We start from the raw sequence: 24,696 nt of genomic DNA on the forward strand, positions 1-24,696 counted from the left end.
TAAATGGGAACTGCCAGGATCTTCTGCAGGTTGGATGAAAGCCCCTGTCCAGATTTGAAAGTGGATCCCACGTTCTGCAGGGAGAGCTTCAGATTCATCCTCACATTGAAGACAAATGACTTTCCCTGCAAGCGTCCAGGTTTCCTGCACCATCTTAGGTCTGTATTTAATTTGCTGCATGTGTATGGAGAACACACAGGGTACACGAGCCTATCCTAGGGCCTGTGGATTGGAGAAAGTAGAACAAGAAAAAGACCTGGTCCCTGCCCTGGGGTTGCTTATGATCTGGTTGGATTGACAAATAGCTCTCTTTCCCAGCTGTTCCTGATTTGGTTCCAGCCTCAGGGCTCCTGAAGGGCATTTTGCAGCAGTGAAGCCCAGGGGTCGCCCAGCTGAGAACCACATTTCCTTTCTTTTGGCAGGAGCCGGCAGCTTCCACATGGGAGCTCAAATCTCAATGAAAAGAAATCTGATGCCTCACTGACAACTCATTTTCTCAACCTTCATTCTGGGGAAAGGCGACTTTGTGTTCCAGCTGCCATATTGTAGCTGCAACCCCTGATGCACCATCAATTAAAAACAGCAATAATTATGCATGGGAAAAAGCCACAGATAATAGGCTTCCATTAGATTAAGTAGTTATATGAATAAAAAAATACAACCTATACTTCGGCTAATTAAACCCACTCACCATCTGATTAAGATGTGTTGTGAGACCATGGAAAACTACCAACCACTAACTGTAAGTAATCCGGCACAGATGGGAATTAATAGTACATTCCCTGGTTTAGAGATAATGGATCTCCATAGAGGTTGATCAGAATCATTAATAAGCATCGACAGGATGGACAGTACAAAACAGCTGGTGCCTAATGTTGGGGTGGAGCAGGCCATGTTCTTAATTCCCCTCCACCTACTGAGATGAGCCGGAAGAGGGATAGATGTGCTGAGACGCCATCAGAGCTGAGGTTCTACGGGAGTTCTGGACTTGCTGCCTGGGCTCGAGGGAGCTGAAAAGGAATCGGGACCCAACCAAAGGGTGGGAGTTGGCCCCGCTGCTCGGCTTCGCAAGGATCTACTCCAAGGGTAGCTAGAACCAAAGCTTCTGCTCTCCGGGAAGGCAGCCTGCCCGTTACCCAGAGAGGCTCTCTCCTAGGGGCGTGGCTTGGGTTACCATGGGAACCAGGCCTGGTTGACATATCCCAGGGCTGCTGTTTTGGGGACTGAGAATTCAGGGCTAGTCCCACAAATAACGCCTGGGAGTAGCAGCTGTGGGGAGAGATATGAGCGTGTCTGCTGCGTGGGGAGTGCGGAGGGGATCCGAGGGAGGTGGCCGGCCAGAGCGCCCTAGGACAGAGTGTGCCCAATGTCCGTTTAGAGCTACTCTCCAGCCTCCAGCTTCTGTCCTTAGGAGCAGCTGCGAGGAGAGCACCCGGGCCCTGCCTTCTAATTACCACTAATTAGGTAAATGCGGAGACGCCTCTCTCTCCCTCCCCCGACCTACAAAGGCAACTGAGAGACACACAGAGAGGTCACACACAGCCGTTTCCAAATGGAGACAGGCAAGGGTGATGTGGCCTGAATACCAAGCAGCCGCTGCCCAACGGAAGGGGAGCGGGGACAGGACAGGAGGCTTCTGAGCTTGTGGCCCCTAGCTAGTGAGGCACCGACGCGGGTGAGGGGAGCCCAGGCCACTTTCCCAGCCTGGGTTCCTGGCTCCCCCGCCTTGACTGTGCAGGGGTGTCTGGTTGAGGAGGGAAGTCCTAGATCAGTCCCCAGTCCCAGTCCTCGGAGGGTTTGCTCTTTCTGGAAGTCCTTGGCTCAGGATCCTTGGACTTGTCTGTGGGTTTGGTTCTTCTCCTGGTTGTCTGGATGGGAGGGGAGGGGCCTAGGCTTGCTGGGGCTGTGTGTAGGGTCAAAGGCACTGTGGATCCTAATGGAGAACCTCAGGGCAAAACCAACAGTACTGCCATACCCATGGATGTGGTGCAGGTTCGGTTCCAAACCACAGCAAAGCAAATATAGCAATAAAGCAAGTCACACAAGTTTTTTGGTTTCCCAGTGTGTATAAAAGTTATGTTTGCACTATAGTTGATTAGGTGTGCAATGGCATTATGTCTAAAAGAGTATATACCTTAATTTTAAAATATTTTATTGATAAAAATGCTAACACAGAGACATGAAGTCAGCACGTGCTGTTGGAAAATGGCACTGATAGACCTGCTCAATGCTGGGTTGCCACAAACATTCAATTTGTAAAAAAAATCTAACCTGCGGAGCATAATAAAGCAAAGTGCCATAAAAGGAGGTCTGCCTGTGGTTTTTTATCTTTTCCTTGGGCTGTGGGTGGGGGCCAATACCTGTCCCTGAAATAGGTATGGAAGCTCACCTATTTTAAGTTTGAGGCAATACATTGGCTTAAAGGGTTTTGTTTTTGTTTGTCTTCATTTTTATTTTTAATAGGTATCACTTCCTTATCTTACCCCTAACCTCATAAAGCTGGTGGTGTAAAGGGAATGGCCATCCCATTTTTCAGATGAAAAACACTGAGGCTGGCTGATCTCGTCTTGCAGAGGTCAGCCCACACTCCCCTCTCTGAGAGTGTAAAACATAACAAAACAAAACAAAACAAAACAAAACTGAGGCCAAGAGTGGGGATGTGGCTGGGTGCTGGTTCTTTTTTGTTTTTTTTTTCTTTGAGACAAGGTCTTGCTCTGTCAGGCTGTAGTGCAGTGGTGTGATTGTGGCTCACAGCAGCCTCAACCTCCTGGGCTTAAGTGATCCACCCGCGTCAGCCTCCCTAGTAGCTGGGACTACAGGCGCTTGCCAGCACACCCAGCTAATTTTTGTATTTTGGGTGGGAATAGAGTTTCACCATGTTGCCTAGACTGCTCTTGAACTCCTGGGTTCAAGTGATCTTCCAACCTTGGCTTCCCAAAGTGCTGGGATTACAGATGTGAGCCACCACGCCCAGCCTCGTTCATTTTGACATCATAGTCAAAGCAAAAACCCAAAGTATCTGAAGTTCTAGGCAATCTACTAATAATCCATAATGTTCAGAGAGATATTGCCTTTTTTTTTTTTTTTTTGAGATGGAGTTTCGCTCTTGTCACCCATGCTGGAGTGCAATGGCACGATCTCAACTCTCTGCAACCTCCGCCTCGCGGGTTCAAGCTATTCTCCTGCCTCAGCCTCCCAAGTAGCTGGGATTACAGGCATACACCACCATCCCTGGCTAAGTTTGGTATTTTTAATAGAGATGAGGTTCCACCATGTTGGCCAGGCTGGTCTCAAACTCCCGACCTCAGGTGACCCGCCCACATTGGGCCTCCCAAAGTGCTGGGATTACAGGCGTGAGCCACCGCACCCGGCCTTGCTTTAATTTTAAGTTGTGGGAGGAAAACATGTTTGTTTGTTTGTTTTTAAATATTCAATTATTACAAAAGAGTTTAAAAAGTCTTTGAAAAATGTTCCATGTTTGTACAAGCACATATGTTTATCTATATGTCTTTTCCTCAAGACATATACGTTATAATATTTCTAAGAAAACTATAATGCTGCTTTACAACTTTACTTTTTCATTTGTCTATTATACTTTTATTACTTGTTACAGTTTACAAAATGCTTTAATTCTCACGTTAACCCATCAAGTTAAGTGGGATGGGCATTATTTTTATTTATTAATTTTTATTTTTATTTTTTTGAGACAAGGTCTCATTCTGTCACCCAGGCTGAGTGCAGTGGTGGGATCATGATTCACTGCAGCCTCAACCTCCTGGGCTCAAGCGTTCTCTAGCTTCAGCCTCTCTATCAGCTGGGACTGTAGGCATGTCCTCATGTCCAGCTTTTTTTTTTTTTTTTTTTTTTTTTTTTTTGGAGAGATAGGATCTCACTATGTTGCCTAGGCTAGTCTTGAACTCCTGGACTCAATTGATTTGCCCACCTTGGCCTCCCAAAGTGCTGGGACTACAGGTGTGAGCCTTGTGCAGTGGCCAGAATGGGCATTAGTATCTCTAGTTTTCAGGCAATGAAACAGATTCAGAGAGGTTAAGTCATTTGTCTACTGTTACACAGCTGTTTATTGCTAGAGTCAGAACTCCAACCTGGGTATTTTGGATTCAAGTCCAATACTCTGTGTTATCTGCTTGAATCCCCACAACAACTCTATGGGATGAGCACTATTATTTCCCTCCTCAGTTCACAGACGAGGAAACTGAGTGACAGGCAGCTTAAATAACTTGCTCAGGGTCATCCTGCTAGGAATGATAGATGCTGGGTTTCAAACCTGAGTCTGCCTCCAGAGTCTTCAATCTTCACTTCTACACCACACTGTCACTTCCTCTGTGCCAGGAACTACTAGACGCTCTTCATGTATGTTTAGCTCCTTTGATCCTCATGACAACCCTGTATCAGGTACTAATGACAACATTGCACCACAGGCTCCTTCACCAATGTCCCAAGCTCAGAAATAAGGCATCTCCCCACAGTGCTGGGAGACTTCCAAGGCCACAGGACCTACCGGGATATGGAGCAAATTTATGAGTGGGTCAAAAGGAACACCCAGGCAAATCTTAGTAATAATAACACTAAAGATGCTACTACTACTAATGCTAATAATAATACAAGCTATCAATAAGTTAGTGCTTACATACCAGGTCTGGGCTAAAGGCTTTACATATTATACCTCTTTGTTTCATTTTTTATAACAACCCTGTGATGGAAGGATTGTCATCCTCATGTTATAGATGGAGAACCTAAGGCTCAGAGAGGTTCAGTGTCATTCCTTAGGTCACGCAGCTTTTAAGTCGAAGAGCCAAGATTGTCCCCAGGCCTATCTCATCCTGAAGCCTGGCTTTGTTTCTGCCCAGCCTGTATCTTGTTTTTCCAGACCAGTTGGGGCATCAGCATCTTCTTTCTTTTTTAATTCCAAGGCTTGGGACAACTTCAGCTGCCTGCCTGGGGAGGAGTGGTCAGTCTATGGCGATAGCCTCTTCCATTTCAGAAGAATAATGGTTCCTGTCACGGATCCAATCTGCTCCCAACTCTCCTGTAAAAGCAGCCCCCTAGGCTATTTGCGTTTATAGGCTAGCTCGGCTGGAGATGTTACCAGGGTTGGAGCATCTTGCTCCCTACACCCCACCTTGAACTCTTACAGCATTTGAGATGCATCTCTTGGGACTTTGAGCCTTCCTCTTATTACAGTTAGTTGGGTTCTTGTCAGTTGACTTCCTAGGGTATAGGCACCACTAAAAACCCCAAAGCAGGTAGTCTAGAGTTTGCAAATAATAGGCGCTAAACAAATGAGCCCTCCAGTACCACACTGACTGGAGTTTTTAGAGTCAGGCTTTCCTGGCAGGAGCTCTATGTGTGAAACATTCTTTACAATCAGCCTGCATTTGAGGCTCCATCCTCAAATGTCCTTCCCTCTCATGGCTTGTGCTGGAGAAGGGAGGCTGACTTCCTGCCAACCCTCTCTCCTTGGTGCTTCTGCATAGGGGGCTTGCCTGGTTCCCACCAGCACCTTGGCTGTCCACTGCAGGGTTGCAGAGGATGCCCGTGAGATAGTCCTGGTAAAAATTCAAGGTTCAGGCCAAGGAAGCTGCTGCCACTTTGGTTTCCCAGCATTCTCAGGGGCCAAAGGCATGAGGCGTTCAAAGCAAAACAGCTCAGAAATGCAGTCTGCAAGCTGACAAACAGCTGTGCATTTGTGCAAGTCCAGAAACAAAACTGTATGTATGTATATACCTCCCAAATGCTGTTCTGTGAAGCAGAGGCCAGATGCAACTTCTCCCTGGTTATATGGGGAAGGGGAGAGCTGGAATGGAGTTTAACTCCACTCTGGAGTGCTAAGTGCTGTGGGACAACTTGAGACCTCATGGTCTGTAGTTGTTGGGGAGGGGCAGACTGCTACACTCCTCCCTGCTCCTACCATCCACCGTCCCCCTCCCCCTGCAACTCCTCCCTGCTGCCCCCAGGGAACCTTCCTGATTGCCCCAGGCCCAATTAACAAGCCTTTCGCTGTTTTCCAGTGCAGCCTGGCACACATCTGTCAGTACACAGAATCACAATGTGCTCTTTTAGGATGTGTTTCTCCAACAGACAAGGGTCAAATCCTGCTCATTTTCCTCCTCCAGGCAGGGAACCTCAGTGAATCCTGTTAACGAACAATGACTTAGACCTGGATTCAAATCCAGACTCTGCTACTAACCAGTGTGACCTTGTGCAACTTAATTGACCTCTTTGAGTCTTAGCTGCTTTAGGTTTAAGGTCATAATAGTGGTTCCTACATCACAGGGTTGCCATGAGGAGTTAACGAATATTACAAGTATAACTGTTAGTCATTTCCTTCTCTGCGCTCAGGGGAGATGCTATCTGAATGATCCCTGCCCCTTTTTTCTATCCTGATCACCAAGTCCCTAGCACCTTGCTCTGTAAAGTTTTGACCAGCTTGGTACAGGTACCAGTTCCTAGAAAATGCTGCCGCTAAGATCTAGACATGCCCTGCTCCAAATAGTTTTCCTGGCTGGGTCCGATGGCTCACACCTGTAATCTTAGCACTTTGGGAGGCCAAGGCAGGAGGATCGCTTGGGGCCAGGAGTTTGAGACCAGCCTGGGCAATATAGCCAGACCATGTCTCTACAAAAACATGAAAAAAAAAAAAAAAAAAGCCAGGTATGGTGGTACACACCTGTAATCCCAGCTACTTGGGAGGCTGGGATGAGAGGATCTCTTGAGTCCAGGAGTTCAAGGATGCAGCAAACTATGATTGCACCACTGTACTCCAGCCTGGGTAACAGACTGAGACTCCCTTCCCACCATCAAAAAAAAAAAAAAAAAAAAAGTGTTTTTAGGTGTATAGTGCCATAGCGTTAAGTACATTCATATATTCATATTGTTGTGCAACCATCACCACCATCCGTTTCCAGAACTCTTCATCTTGCAAAACTAAAATTCTGTACCCATGAAATACCAACTCCCCATTATTCCCTTCCTCCAGCTCCTGGCAAATGCCATTCTACTTTCTATCTCTGAATTTGATTACTGTAGGTACCTCATATAAGTGGAATGTTTGTCTATCGGTGACTGGCTTATTTCTTTAGCACAAGTTCCTCCAGTTTCATCCATGTTGTAGCATGTGTCAGAATATCCTTCCTCTTTAAGGCTGAATAATATTACATTGTATGTTATTTACCACATTTTGCTTATCCAGGCATCTGTGGATGGAGACATAGGTGAAGTTTTAAGCGCCACGTTGGTGTAGCTTTCCTTTCCTTCCTTTCCACAGGTAATGTGGAATTGACTAACTGTTTATCCATTCATGTGTTGTTACATTCAGTGAGGGCTCATATAGCATCTCTAGTTTACCAAGCTCTGTGATAAGCTTTGTAGATGATGAGAGAAATAAAACAGTACTCCTGCTCTCAAAATGCTCTCAGACCTAGCGGGGAGCTAGTTCTTTAATTAGGGCTCAGTGAGGGCTGTGTAGAGGAGGGGTGGTGGATTTCTACGGCAGGGATGATGGGGGTGTGTACCAGGAAAGACTTCACAGGAGGTGACATTTGAGCTGTGTCCTGACAGATGAGTAGGCGTTTGCCAGGCCAAGAGGCCTGGGTAGGGCCTTCCATGTAGGGGAGCAGTCCAGGTGGGAGGGAGCAGTGTGGAAGGAGGGTGAGATAGCAGGGTCCCTGGACAGGCTGCAGGCAGTGCTAGTGACTGGGGCACAGTGGGGGACAAGGCACAGAGATACATGAGGCTCCTGGAGCAGGAGGGGGCCAAATTAGTGCAGGGTCCTGTTTACCACACAAGGAGCTGGATGCTATAAAGGAACCAGTGCTGGAGAAGCCTCATGGTGACGTTTCCAGGGAAAGACAATTGAAACCATGTAATATGGTTTGGCTGTGTCCCCACCCGAATCTCATCTCGAATTGCAATCCGAATTGTAACCTCCATGTGTTGGGGGAAGGAACTGGTGGGAGGTGATCAGATCACGGGGCAGTTTCCCCCATGCTGTTCTCGTGATAGTGAGTGAGTTTTCACGAGAGCTGATGGTTTCATAAGTGACAGTTTCCACACTCTCTCGCCTCATGTAAGAGGTGCCTGCTTCCTCTTCCACCATGATTATAAGTTTCCTGAGGTCTCCCCAGCCATGTGGAACTCTGAGTCAATTAAACCTCTTTTCCTTATAAATTACCCAGTCTTGGGCATTTCTTTATAGCACTGTGAAAATGGACTAATACACCATGCTAGGTGTTCTCCTGCATGGAAGGGCTAGTGATCCATAAATGGAGGATTAAGGAGAATTAACTGGGTCCCTTGCTTAGGCCTAAGTGAGACGATCTTAGAGGTGCCTGTTGTGTTACTGCGGGCTGGTGTTAGTGTCAGTGGTAAGGAAATGGATACCTAAGGAATACCGCCCAGCTGCACTCTCAAAAACTCACAAGCTCAAAAATGCCCATTCTGGACCAAAGTAGCTAAGAGAGTCAGCTCCAGGTTTCAATTTTGGAGGAAACAGGAAATCCATTGAATTGGAAATATTGTCAGACTGAACAATTAGGGGCAAGCTGGGACTATCAGAAATTTACTGAAGAGAAGAGGGAAACTTGGAGTTGAGTCAGAATACCTGATTCAGATCCTGTTTCTCTTAGTCACCAGCTATGTGACATATGAAAAATTGCTTGACTTCTCTGAACCTGTTACCTCATCTGTAAAAGAGGGATGACAAGACCCACTTTACTTATTTTTCATTAGGAACTCAGGAATAATCCAAATAAATGAGATAGTGTGGGTGATTACAACTGTGAGGCATCGTTACCGCATCATTGCCCTGAGCCCCCTTGCCTGGCACAAATGAGGGTCTGCACTGGACATGAAAGGTGGGGTGGCTTGCAGAACATAGTCAGGGGAGCATGAAGGGAGGTGAAGGAGTCGAGCTAGGACTTCTGCAGCACAGATGTGGGTGAAAAATCCCCTATCCTTGGGTGTCGGTAGCAGAAATGTACTCAGAGGCTGCTCTGGGATGTGCTGGTAACAGGGCCTGGACTGAGACCCCGTGGTTGTGTCAGTGTCGACTTTAGGTGACTCTTCCCCCTTACCTGAGGATGCTGCTGCCTAGGATCTCTCTCTGTGGACAGACGTAGCTGAGGTCACTGAGAGTTAGTGCCATGCCAGCTGGTCCCAGGAACAGAGCACCAAATCCGAATTCAGGAAGGAAAGCCCAATTCCAAGTCCTGGCACTGTACCAGTTTCCTTACCTGTGACTCTGAAATTATACCTTCCTTATCTGGTGGGCATTACACGTGAAAGTGCTTTTTAAACTGTAAAGAGCTGAAGAAATGCCATTTCTTGTATTGCCCTTCCCCTATCAGACAGCTAAAAGACGGTGTTGTCTTCACACACACACACAAACATTGTAGCGGTTCTCACCAATTCTGGGTCTATGGGGCCCACCCATCCACCCAGCCTCGGCCGCCCAGGACGCCTGTAAAAGCTAAGAATACGTTATAAAACTGCTGTAAGGTTTTATGAGTCCTCTTTCCCAGTGACCGATCTTGGCGCTGTGAGTCATACCAGCATTCGTATATGGGACTTGGAGCGTGGGGCCGGGACTAGGAGAACAGCTGGGACAGGGAGAGGTAGCTTCAAGGGAGCCAGTGGAGTGGCAGGATTGTGTGGCCTCAAAAAGGTTCAGCTCGGGGTGACCTTGGCTGACTCTTCTGCCGCCTCGATTGGGCCATTTGGTTTGATCCCAGAGACGGGAAGGAAAAAGAAAGAGTGGGGAGCGGGGACAAGATGCAGTGGTACAGCACAGAAGTTTGGAGTCAAACAGGCCTCAGCATGGGTCTCACCTCCTCCACTTTCTAGCTGTGTGGCTAGGGCAGGCCATGCAGTGTCTTTAGTCTTAATTTTATCATCTGCAAAATGAGGCCAATAATAGTGTGTATGGTTGTTCATATGAGATAATGGATGTAAAGCGCTTAGCAAGGTGTCTGGAAGAAAGTGATCAATATTACATTAAAATATAATACTTATTTTTTTGATGGTTAATAATTTAAATTTTAAATATTATTTTTATGCAGTGATTAGTACTTTGTAGTGTCCAATAAATATTTTCTGAATAAATAAGTGAAAGGATGAATGAATGAACAAATGCACAAACTGAAAGAGCTGAAAAAGAGGAAAACAAAGGAAAGAAAAGAAAACTTTGCTTGAACATCACCTTCTCTACAAAACTCTCTCTGGCTTTTATTTTCATCACCCGCAAATTGAGAGTTAGAGATTAGTTTATCTTCAAGGACTCTCCCAGCCCTCATATCTGAAGACTCTTGATTCACTACTTAATTCATGCCTTGACCGAATATTTATTGAGCATCTACTATATGCTCAGCAGTATTCTAGGTACGATGAAAAAAACACACGAAACCCTTGCCCTCTCAACACTTGCTTTCTAGTAGTGGCAGAGGTGAAACACACAAAAGACATGATGAATAAATCAGTTAAATACTAAACTAGAAGTCATTAGGTGTTAGAGAGAACTAGAAAGCAGGGTAAGGGAGGTGGTGAACACTGAATTCTGGGGGAATGGTATTGCAGTTTTAAGTAGGGAGGTCATGGTAGTTCTCCACTGACATGGTGCCCTTTGAGCAAAGACTCAGAGGTGGTGGAGGAGTGAGGTGTGCTGATATCTGGGGAATCTAGACAGAACAGCCCATGAAAAGGTCCTGAGGCAGGAGCTTGTCCTGCATGTTAGAAGACCAGCAAGGAGTACCCTACCCCATCTTCTTTGACAAAGAAGGCAGACTGTGAAATGCCTTCCCCACATTGACCAGGGGAGGCCTCCAGCTGTGGTTCATCAACCTTCTTCCCCACCTGTACCCCCTCTGTTCCTGTCCCCACTTTCTCTACGTCTCTCCTGGTCAAGGCTCTCCTCCCCGAGAACAGATGGTATTGAGGAGGACGTTTCTTTTTAACTTGAATAACTTAAATGTTATCAATTCCTCTGCTGGGTGGAAATGAAACCCCAAACCTCTGGTTGAGCAGGAGGGATTGAGGAGTGGCTGTTAATCATGCATTTGAAATTGGAAGAAAGAAGCAGGTGAGGAAGGTGGCCAGGGCTAGGCAAAGGCAAAGGAGATAGGCTCTCTGGCGAGGCTCGGAGACAGAGGCTGACACCTGCTTCATTCTGCCTCGTGGTGGGAAGAACATTGGAGCGGGAGTCAGGCCACCAGGTGCAGATCGGACCCTGGAAGCTGGGAAACCTTACTCAAGTCATTTCACTCTCCAGACCTCTGTTTCCTCCCCTCTGTAATTTCAGGGTGTTGAACTTGGAGATGTCTAATATTCTTCAAGTCTAGCGGTCATGTTTCTATTTTTCCCATAAGACCATAGACTCCTAGAAGGATAAGTCAGATTGTCTTTCTGTTCTTGGCGTCTGTATCACAGGGATGGTGTTTGATGGGTAAATGGAGGGCTTGAGTCTTAGGGGAAGGAGCTTCCCTACAGCCTGCAGCCTTTGTTGAAGAAGCTCTTATCAAGAGATAGCCTTAAGCTACAGCTCTGTGCCTGCTGTGGCCTCAGACATCCTGTTTTCTGAGGATTGACCTCTTCAGCCCAAGGGACCTTCTATCAAGGGGTAGTTGATAGGAAGAATCAGTTTGTTTACTTTTCATTAACTTCTCTTAAGTGGGCTGTGTGTACAGGGAAAGGATGCTGGGAGCTGATTAGCTGTGCAGATAGGCAGATAGGCAGAGACCATCTTAGGCCAATTCACTTCTCTCTTCCTCACTCCTCAGTTCAGAGCCATGGCTCCACAAAAGCCTCCCAGTCCCCCTCCTGGGAGTCTCTAGGCTTGCTTTGGTCTCACCTGGAATCCAGCTGCCCTAATAAAGGGAACCTATGTTCCCGCATGCGTCTCTACACTCCTCCAGAGCGAGGCCTGCTGGCTGCGTGCAACGCCCAGTAATAGCCCCGCTATTGATCTGCGGATGGTAATTCTCAAGCAGCCATCGGTGCTCTGCAGGGGGCTGCATGGTGGGGATGTGGTGATTATGGAGCAGTGGCCTGGACTGTTAAGGAGTCACTGGGAAGCTTCAGTGGCCCTCGACTCTGCTTGGCATTCCCAAGGCTCATTGAGGTGGTGCCTCTGCACTTCTGCCCTCCTGAGCAGTGGCAGCAGGGAGGATGGAAAGCCCTGTGAGGAGTTCTACTCCTAACCCTGATTGGTTAGTGAGGTAGGAGGCAGGGAATACAGGAAGTACTGTGGACTTTGCACGCAGAGCTTGGCAGCACCTCTTCCCATCAAGGAGCTGAGGTGTCGCCAGTGACCTAAGCGCCTTCCCATGGGAAAGTAGCACCAGATGACTAAACCACAACCAAGTGCAAAAGGCGCCCGAGCCACTGACTTAAAAGAAGTAGTGAACATAAAGAAAATCATGAAACCTAGCTTCAGCCCCTTATATACATGCCATCAATCCCAAGTAGAGAAATCCCTCAAACCCTGGCTTCTCTCCCCAGGGAGGGCTCTGAGATACACTGCAAAGATGCTGGGCCCAGAACTTTAGGTGTTCCCATGACATGTTGTGAGACTTCTGGGGAGAAGCTGTGAGAGGCTGTTAGTTCCTTCTCACATTGCTATAAAGAAATATCTGAGACTGGACAATTTAGAAAGAAAAGAGGTTTAGTTGGCTTACAGTTCTGCAGGCTTTACAGGAAGCATGATGCTGGCATCTGCTCAGCTTCTGGGGAGACCTCAGGAAATTTACAATCATGGCCAAAGGCAAAGGGGAAACAGGCATGCCACAGGGCCAGAGCAGGAGCAAGAGAGCTGGAGAGTGGGAAGGAGCCAAACACTTTTAACCAACTAGAGAACTCACTCACTATCATGAGAACAGCATGGAGATGGTGCTAAACCATTCATGAGAAATCCACCCTCATGATCCAACCACCTCCCACCAGATCCCACCTCCAACACTGGGGATTACAGTATAAGGAGATTTGGTGGGGACACAGATCCGACCCATTTTAGAGACTTAAGCAGCCTCTCAGAGGAAGAGAGGCTGGCCTCCACCTATCCACTTATCGAACTAGCTCTCAGCATCCTCTCCTTCCTAACCATCTAAGTCTTGCTTAAGTCATTTGAAAATGGAGGATACTGAAAGAATAGGGTAGAAGAGAGAATTATGTGAGAAAGCGGATGGGAATGCTTTATAAACCACAAAGCACTAACAAAAGTTAGCTATTGCTATTGTGTTGTGTTCACTTTTAGTAGCTACCAGTAGGTAGCATTTTATATCAAGATGTATAATACAAAGATTTCTTCTACCTTGACCACAGAAACTGACCATTATCTCTGTCCCAAAAAGGTAGTGAGGGTGTAAAAGATAGCCTAATTTTATTGTTTATTATTATTATTATTATTTTTAAGAAACAGGGTCTGCCTGCCAGGCTAGGTGGCTCACACTTGTAATTTCAGCACTTTGGGAGGCCGAGGTGGGAGGATTGCTTGAGCCTAGGAATTTGAGACCAGCCTGGGCAATATAGGGAGACCTCGCCTCTACAAAAAAAACACAAATAAATTAGCAGGAAATGGTGGCACGCACCTGTAAGCCCGGCTACTTGGAAGGCTGAGGTGGAAGGATCACTTGAGCCCTGAGGCAGAAGTGGCAGTGAGCCAAGATCGTGCCACTGCACTCAGCCTGGGTGACAGAGTAAGACCCTATCTCTGAAAAAAATAATTCAAAAAAAAAGACAGGGTCTCATTCTGTCGCCCAGGCTTGGGTGCAGTGGCACAATTATAGCTCACTGCAGCTTCGAACTCCTGGGCTCAAGCCATCCTCCTGCCTCAGCCTCCTTAAGCACTGGGATTACAGGTGTGACCCACTGTGCTGGGCCTGAGCTAGGTTTGAACAGCCCCCCATCTCCTCCACCACAGTCCACCCTCATTCCTCCACACCTTCCAGCTCCTAAGTGCTTGGACAAGTGGCCTAACCTCTATGGATCTCACTTTCAGAATAGGGATAATGTTGGAATTAAACGATCTCATAAGCTCTTTTAGCTGTGATTTATATAATTCATGGCCATCACCATCTTCTGCCAGCCTCTCTCCTGCATTCCATTTCTTCCCCAGCCTGTTCTAAACTTTTTCTTCTACTCCCTAGGGATCTACATGTGATTCCCTTTGCCACCCTCACCCAAACATCCCCTTTCCTTACATCCTTTGGTCTCTCCAGGTTTTGACAAGCGCGATCTGTCTGCTTCCCCAAGAAGTGTCCCTGAGAATTCTTTAAGTAGCTGGGAGGCGGAAAGGATCTCATGTATTTTTGGTACCAGAGATAATCAGATAATTGTGCAATTAGTAGTAATTTTACCGCTCCTGTAGTTTCTTTCTAACAAGGGCCCCCTTTAAAAAAAATTAGAGGGATTTCTTTTTGTCAATCCCTTGTTGTTGTTTTGTCTGGAGTGTCTGTCATCAGGAATTTGGCCCGACACCCACGCGCTCCGCAAGGGAGCCAGGGGGAGGGGAAGGACACAGGAGACAGAACTCCTGGGGGAGAGAATCTGCCTAGCAGGCGGCTCTCCCCTGCTCCCCCACCGAGCACAGACCGTGGGAGGGGACCCTGCGGGAGGAGGCTGCTTCAGTCTCCAGAGACCATCTCCCATCTCTACAGCGACTCCCCTATGACCGTCCCCCACCCGGTGCTCTCGGGCCACGGGGAAGGGACACTCGGGAAAGACACCAGAGACCGGGAGGGTGCAGCTGGGCTCTTCGCGGGGAGCGGGCGGGAGGCCTTCCTGTTACATGTCGCAGCTGGGACACAGAGGGCAGCGCTCCAGGGTCCACTTGCCGGCTTCGGTTCCCTCAGGCCCAGGACCAGGCTCCACACCGCTGTCGCGTCCCTTAGCCGTGTGGGCTGTAGCACAGAGGGGGCAAACACCTCCAGGGGCTTGTGCCAAGTAATTACCAAGCAAATTCCCGGCTATTTCCTCTCCTCCCCCCGCCCCCCCGGCCAGTGCCCGCTGCGTGTTCCCTGATTCGGCCCCCGGCTGTGCAATCAGCTCCAGGTAACCTGCGGGGACCCGTAATTGCTCTGGAGTTGCCTGCGAGTTTGCAAGGTAAGCACGCGCGGCGCTTCTCCCTGGCCCTGGGGCGCGCGGTGGAGCGCCTTGCGCCCGCCCCCGATGGGCCGGATGCCGGGGACCTGCGGAAGCAGAGGCTGCGGGGGTAGAGATCCAACTCCACGGAGTGAGAGAGCAGCTTTGCGCTAATGGGGCCGGGTGGAGGAAGCTGGTGCGGAGAGGAAAGAAGGAAGGGAGTCTGGGCGACTTGCGGGAGGAGAGGGGCCACCTCGCCATGTCCCCAAGGAAGGGGACCTTGGGGGACATGGGATCCTTCTGTCCCTTCCCTCCAGTGAAGAGGCGCTTCATTGATGAGCCTTGTCATCATCCTTCAAGTGTAATTTTTTTAAATTGCAAAAATCTTACAGAGCTATTAACCTCAAAAGAGTTTAACATATGGCAGACCGAGTCTCCCTCTTACCCTAATTATAAGGCTTGCAGTAATGGGGCTGTCTTTTAAGTTACAGCTGCTGCGCTTTTGGCTTTCGCTAACATTACATCCTATTAAAGAGCTACATTAAATGCATGCAAATTGCCGGAGCGACCGAGCTCTCCCGACCAGTGAGGGGGACGGATTGCAGCCGAGGCGGCGATATCGGGGTCAGACTCACCCTGCTGCGAGCGCCATATGATCTATCAATCAAACTCCTCTCATTAATTAACTAATTCATTAAATATCTTTATATATGAAGGCCCGGCCAGGCGGAACATTGTGTTGACAGGGACGTCCCGTCAGCACTTAGCCCTGCTCTCCCCACCCCTCCCCTCCTGCACAAATCTCCCGGTGACTAAGAGAGGTCAGCTTCCCAGTGTTGGCGGGCACGGAAGCAACGGCTGTGTCCACTCCTGGGGGCGCCCTCCTTGGGCCTCCTTCCGCATGAACCCCATCTGTCCGGCTTCCTCCTGGCGCGCCTGCCCTCACTCACCTATTGCTCGAATGAGCTGTGTGTGTATCTGGTACCTCCGCTCGCCTGGCAACCCTTAGGTTGCTCATCTTGTGCCCCAGGGACCAGCACTGGCAGATGCTTTGAATGTTGGGCTGAATTGGAGTGCATTCCTCTCCAGTACTTCCAAGTCATCAAGGCCTTCCTTTGCAATACGCTTCTGGAAGACTGGTCACTCTAGGGAGGAGAGGAGGTCAGCCATGTGTGCAGGCGGCATCCCGGGAGAGGAGGAGGAGGGCTTATTGGTGATCCTAGAAAAGGTATGGGGGCAGGCGGGAGGAACTTTTAAAGTTCAGAGCTGGCCAGTGATGTAGCCACAACACCCAGAATCCGAAGCAAACCCTTGTGCCAAGGAGAATGAATCTATGTCTTCTATGAACAACAGAGGCACATTTTAGAATGGATGCTAGGGTTGAGCATGGTGGCTCCTGCCTGTAATCCCAGTACTTTCGGAGGCTGAGGCTGGGGGATCACTTGAGCTTGGGAGTTTGACACCAGCTGGGCAACATAGGGAGACCTCATCTCTACAAAACAAACAAACACACACACAAACAAACAAATAAATAAATAAGCACGGTGTGGTGATGTGCGCCTGTGGTTCCAACTACTTGACTGAGGTCGGAGGATCACTTGAGCCTGGGAGGTTAAGGCTGCAGTGAGCTGTGATCACACCACTGCACTCCAGTCTGGGCAACAGAGGGAGACCCTGTCTCAAAAAAATAACAATAAAATAATAAAAATTAAAAAAATAGAATGGATGCTGAGTTTCTTTCCTATATATATATATATATACATTTGATATATACTGTATGTATCCAATTCCTCTCATAATTAACTAATTTATTAAATATATTTATATATGAAGGCTGAGCCACTTGGAACATTGTATTACATTGTATTCACAGTGACAATGCAATATATATCATATAGATATTTGACATTGGTTGAACAACCATTATTTGTCACTTCTTTCCCACATTATGTCATTTAATGTGGACAACATCTTTGCTGGGTGTTTATTTTTACTTCCAGACCATAGGAAAAGAAACAAGCTCAGAGAGAGTAAGTAATTAGTCCAAGGTCAACTCAGAATTCAGACTTGGGCTTTCTAGATTCAAGACCAGTACTGACTGCTATGTAATGACAAGGTAAGGATGGCGAGATCAGTGGCTTTGCTGCTCTCCAAGGTCACCTGCTGCCTCCTTTGTCCACACAGCTGTCTTTCTCTTCTTGTTTTGCAGCAGCCACTATCGCCACTGCCTTCTTGGCTGGGCTGGTGGGTTTGGGAAGGTGGAGGTCATAGCACACTCCATAATAAAGGCTCTTGGCTGTGCTTAGAATGGGTTGGAGTGATTTTCCATACATAGCACCTGGAATGGACAAGCCAGTAGCCTTCTGCCCCTGGGTCCCCACACCTGGGCCCAGAACAGCTGGGTATAGGAATGAAAATGGGATGGGCAGCCTCTAAGCCAAACTCCTGGAGAACATTCCTCTACCAGGCTCTGGCCCCAGCTGGAGAGGGCAGTTACCAGGCAGGACTTCATGTCAAAATGAAAAGGGTCTTATGCAGGTGTTAGCCTTCGTTCCTGCTATTCAGCTCACCCAAGTTCCCAACCCATACAAATGAAGTGAGGGATGCAGGGAAACTTCCAAAGCCTAGGAATTCTTGGGAAAACACATACCCAGATCTTTTTTTTGTTTTTTGTTTTTTGGATAAAGGGTCTTGCTCTATCACTCAGGCTAGAGTGCAGTAGTGCAATCTCGGCTCACTGCCACCTCTGCCTACTGGGTTCAAGCATTCCTTCCACATCAGCCTCCCAAGTAGCTGGGACTACAGGTATGTGCCACCACACCCGGCTAATTTTTGTATTTTTTTGTAGAGATGGGGTTTCACCATGTTGCCCAGGCTGGTCTCGAACTCCTGAGCTCAAGCCATCCACCCACCTTGGCCTCTCAAAATGCTGGGATTACCAGTGCTGTGAGCCGTCACACCTGGCCACCGATTCTTTTGTGCTCCCTCTCTCTCCCCTTCTCCATCTCACTCACTTTTATGCCCTTCTGAGACATGGGGCTAATGGACTTTGGCTGTTAGCACCTGTGATGTTGGGCACCAACCTCGCCATGGGCCTCCATAGTTTCCTGTAGCCCCCTTGGTTCCCAAGAATAGTTTTGGAATGGGGCGTGCTGTGATAATGGGGGTTAATGGTAACCTCGGAATCAATTTTCCCTCCCAGAAGAAAATTCTCCCAGCTTAGGCTGCATACACTGTAATAGTGAAAATGGCTCTAGATTTGAAAAATTGGCACGTTGTAGTCCAACAAGGCAATTTTTATATTGTTCCATGCAGCTGTGCGCCTCTGGATGCTATGCTGCCTGTGTCCTAAAGCCATAGGATGGAGAGCATTTTCCAACCAAAAACAGCTCTGAGGTGTTTTTTTTTTTTTCTTCTCCCACACCAGCCTGAATTTATTGTTTTGTTCACCTGCCCAAAACCGTTGGAGCTTTGGCCTCTACCTTAGCAGCTGCCAGAGCTGCTGGGCAAGGAGAGATGGTTGTAGCTTTCTGCAAAACCTTACCCCTGCAGGCCTGAGGGCAGAGGGCCTGGGAAAGAGGGTCTCCTGAAGACCGTGGGTCTGTGCACAGGCAGCTCAGAAAGGCTGGAGCAGCTCAGGAACGCGGCTGCCAAGCAGCTTTTCCTGGCTGGTGTCAAAGCTGGTCCTTTCTTGGACTCAATGATGAGAACCCAGAGGAGGAAATGTCTTTGATCATTGTGCAGGTTACCTGATTTTGATGAACTGTGTCTGCTCTATTTTAAGATGAGAACGATTTTGTCCTGGTTTTATAAACATTAAAATGCAAAACAAGACATCCTAGAATCAAAATATGTGATATATATTTCAAGTCATGAAAGCATAGAATGTGAGAACTGTAAGGCAGTTTATCGATTACTTGGTGAACTGTCCTCGTTGTACAGATGGGGAAATGGAGGTTGCTGAAATTCACACATCTGGTTGGTGGAAAAGAATTTGATCTCACTGAATGGTGCTGAAGGCTTTTTGGGTAATGACTCAAGTGGCCAGGGAAACCAAACCCATTATTCTATTTCTTGGCTTCTGTGGCTGTAGTTGTCTTTTTTCCACTTATTTCCCCTTCATGAGTTGTCTTAATGGGGGGGCCTTATTTGGTGAGTCAAGATTAGAACCAAGTAACGTGTTGAAATGGGTTGCGGAACAAGTGCCAAGCTGGTGCCTGGACCTGCTCCCTGGTCTCACTGCAGCTGCTCTCCAATCCAGTTTCCGCAATAGGTCCTGTGTTCTTGGATCTTATTCCCTTACTCGTCAGGGTACAGTCCAGGCTCCTTTCTATGGCTCACCACGGGCCTCATGAGATGACTTGTGCCTCTGTTCTTGGCCATCGGCCTCCCTCCCTGTGCCACTGAGTCCTTGCCCCATCTTACCCAATCTTCTTGGCCTACTGACTTTTTCATTTCCTTAAATTCATCTTGCTGTCATTCACCTTTGCACATTCGACTATTCCCTCCTCCTAGAAATCTCTATCTACCCCAACTCATCCGGTTCATTCCCACCTGCCTTCCCCTGGTTAACTTTGACCCATTGCCTTCTGTCTCAGTGACATACCAGTTCTCTCAGTGAGCCTCAAAGTCTGGATTAGATGCCCTTCCTCTGACCTCCTAAAGCACCCATTACTTTCACTATTCTATGGCCTACCACTCTGTATTGCATCTGCCTATTGACCTGTTTGAATCTCACATTAGAAGATCCTCCAGGAGGGCAGGACTTGTCATGCTCACTGTTTTATTCCAGGCACCCTGCAGACTGCCTGCCTCGTGATAGGCACTCCATAAATAGATGAATGAACTATATAAGGCCTCATGCCTGTAATCCCAGCACTTTGGGAGACCAAGGCAGGTGGATTGCTTGAGCTCAGGAGTTTGAGACCAGCCTAGGCCATATGGTGAAACCTCATCTCCACAAAAAATATGAAAATTAGCCAGACGTGGTGGTGTGCGCCTCTAGTCCCAGCTACTTGGGGGACTGAGGTGGGAAGATTGCTTGAGCACGGGAGGTTGAGGCTGCAGTGAGCCATGTTTGCACCACTGCAGTCTAACCTGGGTGACAAAGTGAGACCCTGTCTCAAAAAAATAAAAATAAAAATAAATAAACTGTATAAAAGTGATGCCTCTACAAGTAAGAACAGCTGATAGTTATTGAGTGTTTTGGTGTGCCAGAAACTATGCTAAGTACTTTACATGCATCGTCTAATTTATATTAGCTCTTGTATTAATTGAATGAGATGAGAGACAAGGGTTCTAATCCTGGCTGTGTCACTAGCCGACTCTGTGACTGTCAACAGTTACCATGGTTTCCTCATCTTTGGAATGAAAGAGAGAGAAGGGGGCAGACAGGACTTCACTCCTCCATTCTTTTTCTGAGGCAAAGAGGGAATCAGGAGTGAGTCTAAGTGGGCCTAGGGGGAATTCACCCTCAGGATTCAGAGAACCAGCAGACATGGCGGGTCAACTTTCTAGTCCCGGAGCAGGAGGAGACGGATCTGGCAGAGGCTGGGAAGGGCAGCGGGTTGCTCTCTCATGCTGTGGTAGAGCTATAAAATAGAGAAGCCCGCTGCTAGCTGAGTCATTAACGCTGGTCTCCTCGCCGTCACCTCGGGCATTGTCTGATTTAAGTGTAATAGCTTGTTTGGTGGATTTTGCCTTCTATAGAAATCCCCCCAAGAGTGAAGTGCTGCATTCAGCCGAGAGAGCACAGGCCTTTGTGCACTGATGGCCCGGCCTCGGCTGAATGTGTTTGGAGTTGGTTATCAAAGGGGAGGATAAATTAGAGCACAGGGCTGAAAAGAGAGGAAGAGGGGTCCCTTTCATGAGCAGGGCTGAGCACTTAGGCAGCTGACTTGGGGCTGGGAAGCCCCAGTGCTGGCCTTCTTGCCTTTTGGCAGGGGTAGTGCTATAGCGCTGCTACAGGCGGGGCTGGCTGATGCTGGCAGAGCCCAAATTCAGAGATCCAACCAGGCCCTTGGTGGGTAAGAGGAGAGGGGCCAGTGACGTTCACGACAGAGTGGCCTCCAGTGCCCAGGGAGCACTGCTGGGGGCTGGCGAACAGATCATTTTCCCTCCCTACCCCTTCCTCCTTTAGCTGTCAGCACAGTTTAGATATTCACACAAATCTTAAGCCCCCTCTGGATTTATTGAAATTCAGTTCTGAAGGTGCTGCAGGCTCCAAGGGGCTTCTCTAGTCTTGTGGACATTATTCAGAGGCTTGGACCTTCCTCTTTACCCAACCTCTGCCTGCTGCCTCCCTCCAGTCCCTCAATGCACACTTAAAAGCTGGTGCTCAGGCCAGTTTTATGAAGTGCACTAATCAGCCATGAATATGGAGCTCCCAAAATAAGAGATCCTGGACAGTCATCCCTCTCTATAGACTTGGCTTCTGGTGTCCAGATTCAGAGGTCAAGCTGGGCACAGCTGTCAGCTGAGTCACAGGCAGGGCTGCCTCAATCATAAATTGCACTGAGTTCCCAGTTTTTCCCTGCAAGAACACATCGCTCTATTTTTCAGTGGGTCTTTTATCCCCTACCAATCTCCCTGGGCCCCTCATTGACAGTTTCTTGCCATCTGGGATCCAGATCAACAAGGGTCATTCTTTCAGGAACCAGAGACCTGCCTTTTTCTTGCCCATTAACATCTAACCCTTAATAACCAAATCTTACATGCACTTCATTTTCCAGCTGGAAGGAACTCGAGACACCAAGCTGCAGACCTATTATTAAGACCTGTTTTGAGCTGCAGATGTTTTTAAGAATTGTCTGAAAGTTATGACCCCTCACTCCCAGCAAAACACACATATTCTCATGCATATAAAAATTTACCTGCTTCTTCAGGGGGGTTACATCCTCCAAGTCTATGTACACATTCCACCCTGGTTGCACCTTTGAATTATCTCAGACCTTTTAATAAAATTCTGAGGTCTGGGCCTTATACAAGGATATTCTCATTTAATTTTTTTAGGGTGGGGTTTGGGCATTAGTTAGTTTTTGTTTTTTGTTTTTTTTCTAAAAAGTTCCAGGTGATTCTAATGCAGCCAGGGTTGAGATCCCTAAAGCAGCCAGGGTTGAGAATCATTGCCCTAGGGGCTCCTAGGACCCCCCTCCCCCAGTTAAGAAGCCCAGCTGTGGACAGTCCACGCATAGGAAGGCCTGTGCTGGGACATTGCTAGGAATGGATGAGATACCATGAGCAGATTTACCGTCTTGCCCACTGCATTTAAAGTCCTTTCCTTCTTTTCTCCCACCTTGAGGGGTACTTCCTTTGTGCTCCCTTAAAATAATTTAAGCTTACCACAGTGAAAAAGGAGTTTGGTTGCCTTGATGTGCTCCTGTCATTTCAAGGGGCTCAATGAAAATTTAGTTTCGGTATTCGCTCAATGCGACTTCCACAAAGAGGTCTTATGTTGCAAATCAGATTTCTCTTTTCATCTGGTCACCCCCAGGGAAATTGTGTATTTGAAATTCAAACAATATTTGGGCAAAAAGAGTTTCTCATTATACGCGGTGGGGAAGGGCAATGGGAGGAAAGTGCAGGGAAATGATTGAGTGACATTTCTATTTGCCGGGTTGACTTCTCCACCAGCGGCAGCCGTGGTCTAGGGCTGCTGGAGAACTTCAGCTTCCTGGTGTGGACTGGAAATGCAAGGACCCTGGAAAAAATAATGTGGAGGAGAAAAATGGGACGGGCTAGAAACAGATTTGAAGAGTCAGTGTGACCTCAAGCTGACATTACTGGTGACAATGAGAATAAGATAGGCAAAGAGTTTTGTGTTTTGCACGAGTTCTCTTTAGTGGGAGGACTGTTAAGTTCTAGTCTCTCAAGGCTGAAGGGAACGCAGAGGTCATCTGCATCCACTTTCTTTGGTAGGTAAATCCTCTCTCTAACGTGCTAACACTGGGCAAGCATTTAAATGGACTCAAACAGAAAACTTTTTTTTTTTTTTTTTTGAGACAGAGTCTACCTCTGTCACCCAGGCTGGAGTGCAGTGGCGCAATCTCAGCTCACTGCAACCTCCACCTCCCGGGTTCAAGAGATTCTCCTGCCTCAGCCTCCTGAGTAGCTGGGATTACACCAGGCTAATTTTTTGTATTTTCAGTAGAGATGGAGTTTCACCGTGTTGGCCAGGCTGGTCTCGATCTCCTGACCTCAGGTGATCCGCCCACCTTGGTCTCCCAAAGTGCTGGGATTACAGGCATAAGCCACTGCACCTGGCCAGAAAATATTTATTGAACGGCAACAATATCTGGTATTCAGTAAGGCATTCAGGGAACTTCAGAATCTGACAGGACATAATACCTGCCCTTAAGTAACTTACGGTTTCCTGGAGGACTCAAACAGCTAAAACGTCCAGGAGACAGTGATAAATGATATGCAGGAGGACACTGAGGGGAAGAACATTCACCTTGATTGAGAGTCCAGCAGGAGCTGGTGCTTTTCCCAATGACTTCTTTTAATCCTTCCAACAACTCCTGCAAATAAGTACTGTTATCATCACCCCCTTTTCATAGGCAGTCAAACTGATGCTCAGAGTGGTGAATTTCCTCTTTCTTCTTTCATTCTTTCTGTTTTTTTCTTTTTTTTCTTGACACGGAGTCTCGCACTGTCGCCCAGGCTGGAGTGCAGTGGTGCAATCTCCGCTCACTGGAGATGCAAGCTCCACCTCCCGGGTTCACGCAATTCTGCCTCAGCCTCCCAAGTAGCTGGGACTACAGGCGCTCGCCACCACGCCTGGCTAATTTATTTATTTATTTATTTATTTATTTATTTATTTATTTATTTGTATTTTTAGTAGAGACGGGGTTTCACCGTGCTAGCCAGGATGGTCTTGATCTCCTGACCCCGTGATCTGCCGGCCTCGGCCTCCCAAAGTGCTGGGATTATAGGCGTGAGCCACAGTGTCCGGCCATGAATTTGCTTTTTCAAGGTGACACAGCCAATAATGAGAGTGAGTGTGTTAACCTGGTGTTTCTCAGACCTATGCGCTTGCCACCAGACCATACAGCTCTCCTAAGAGGAGTTCAAAAGGGGCAAAGACAGGCTTTTGGCTGGGGTGGGAGATGAGAAGAGGGGAATGTAGGCATGTAGCAGAAGGGTGTCACAGGGAGAAGGAACACAGAACAAAGGCACCAAGGCTGGTAGTGCTTGGGGAAGAAAACATAGCACCTTCAGCTGGAATGTGGGGAGGGCAGAGAGGGTGATACCAAGCAGGAAGAGGGGTTAGAACAGAGATTTGAAGGCGTGGGATGCTAAGGAGCTGGGATTTGTGGTGGTGAGATCCTATAACGTTTTGAGAGAGGAGTGGGTGTAATGTGATCATTACTACTCTTGATTTAAGAAGAAGCGTACAGATTTTGAATCCTGGCTCGATCATTTCCTAGTTATGTAACATTGGGCAAATTATTTACTCTCCTTGTGCCTCAGTTCCCTCATCTGTAAAATGGGAATGATAAATAGTCCTGAATGCATTGAGTTGTGCAGATCAAATAAGTAACACATGAGGAGTGCTTGGACTAATGCCTGGCATATAGTAAGCTCTTCGTAAATGTTGGGGATAATTTT

At 47.7% G+C, this 24,696-nt stretch overlaps 1 long non-coding RNA gene across 5 annotated transcripts in view; it reads left to right on the top strand.

The window, feature by feature from the left end:
* The first annotated feature begins 14,559 nt into the window (after window positions 1–14,559).
* The window catches only part of LOC104001332 (uncharacterized), a 334,670-nt gene continuing 324,533 nt past the window's right edge, over window positions 14,560–24,696 (top strand). For all 5 annotated transcript variants that reach the window (XR_010147681.1, XR_010147684.1, XR_001707559.4 and 2 more), the window contains exon 1: window positions 14,560–15,108. This is a non-coding gene — a long non-coding RNA (uncharacterized LOC104001332). The remainder of the gene's footprint in view (window positions 15,109–24,696) is intronic.

Source organism: Pan troglodytes, chromosome 9 (assembly GCF_028858775.2).
Source record: "Pan troglodytes isolate AG18354 chromosome 9, NHGRI_mPanTro3-v2.0_pri, whole genome shotgun sequence".
In the NCBI taxonomy this organism is placed as follows: domain Eukaryota; kingdom Metazoa; phylum Chordata; class Mammalia; order Primates; family Hominidae; genus Pan; species Pan troglodytes.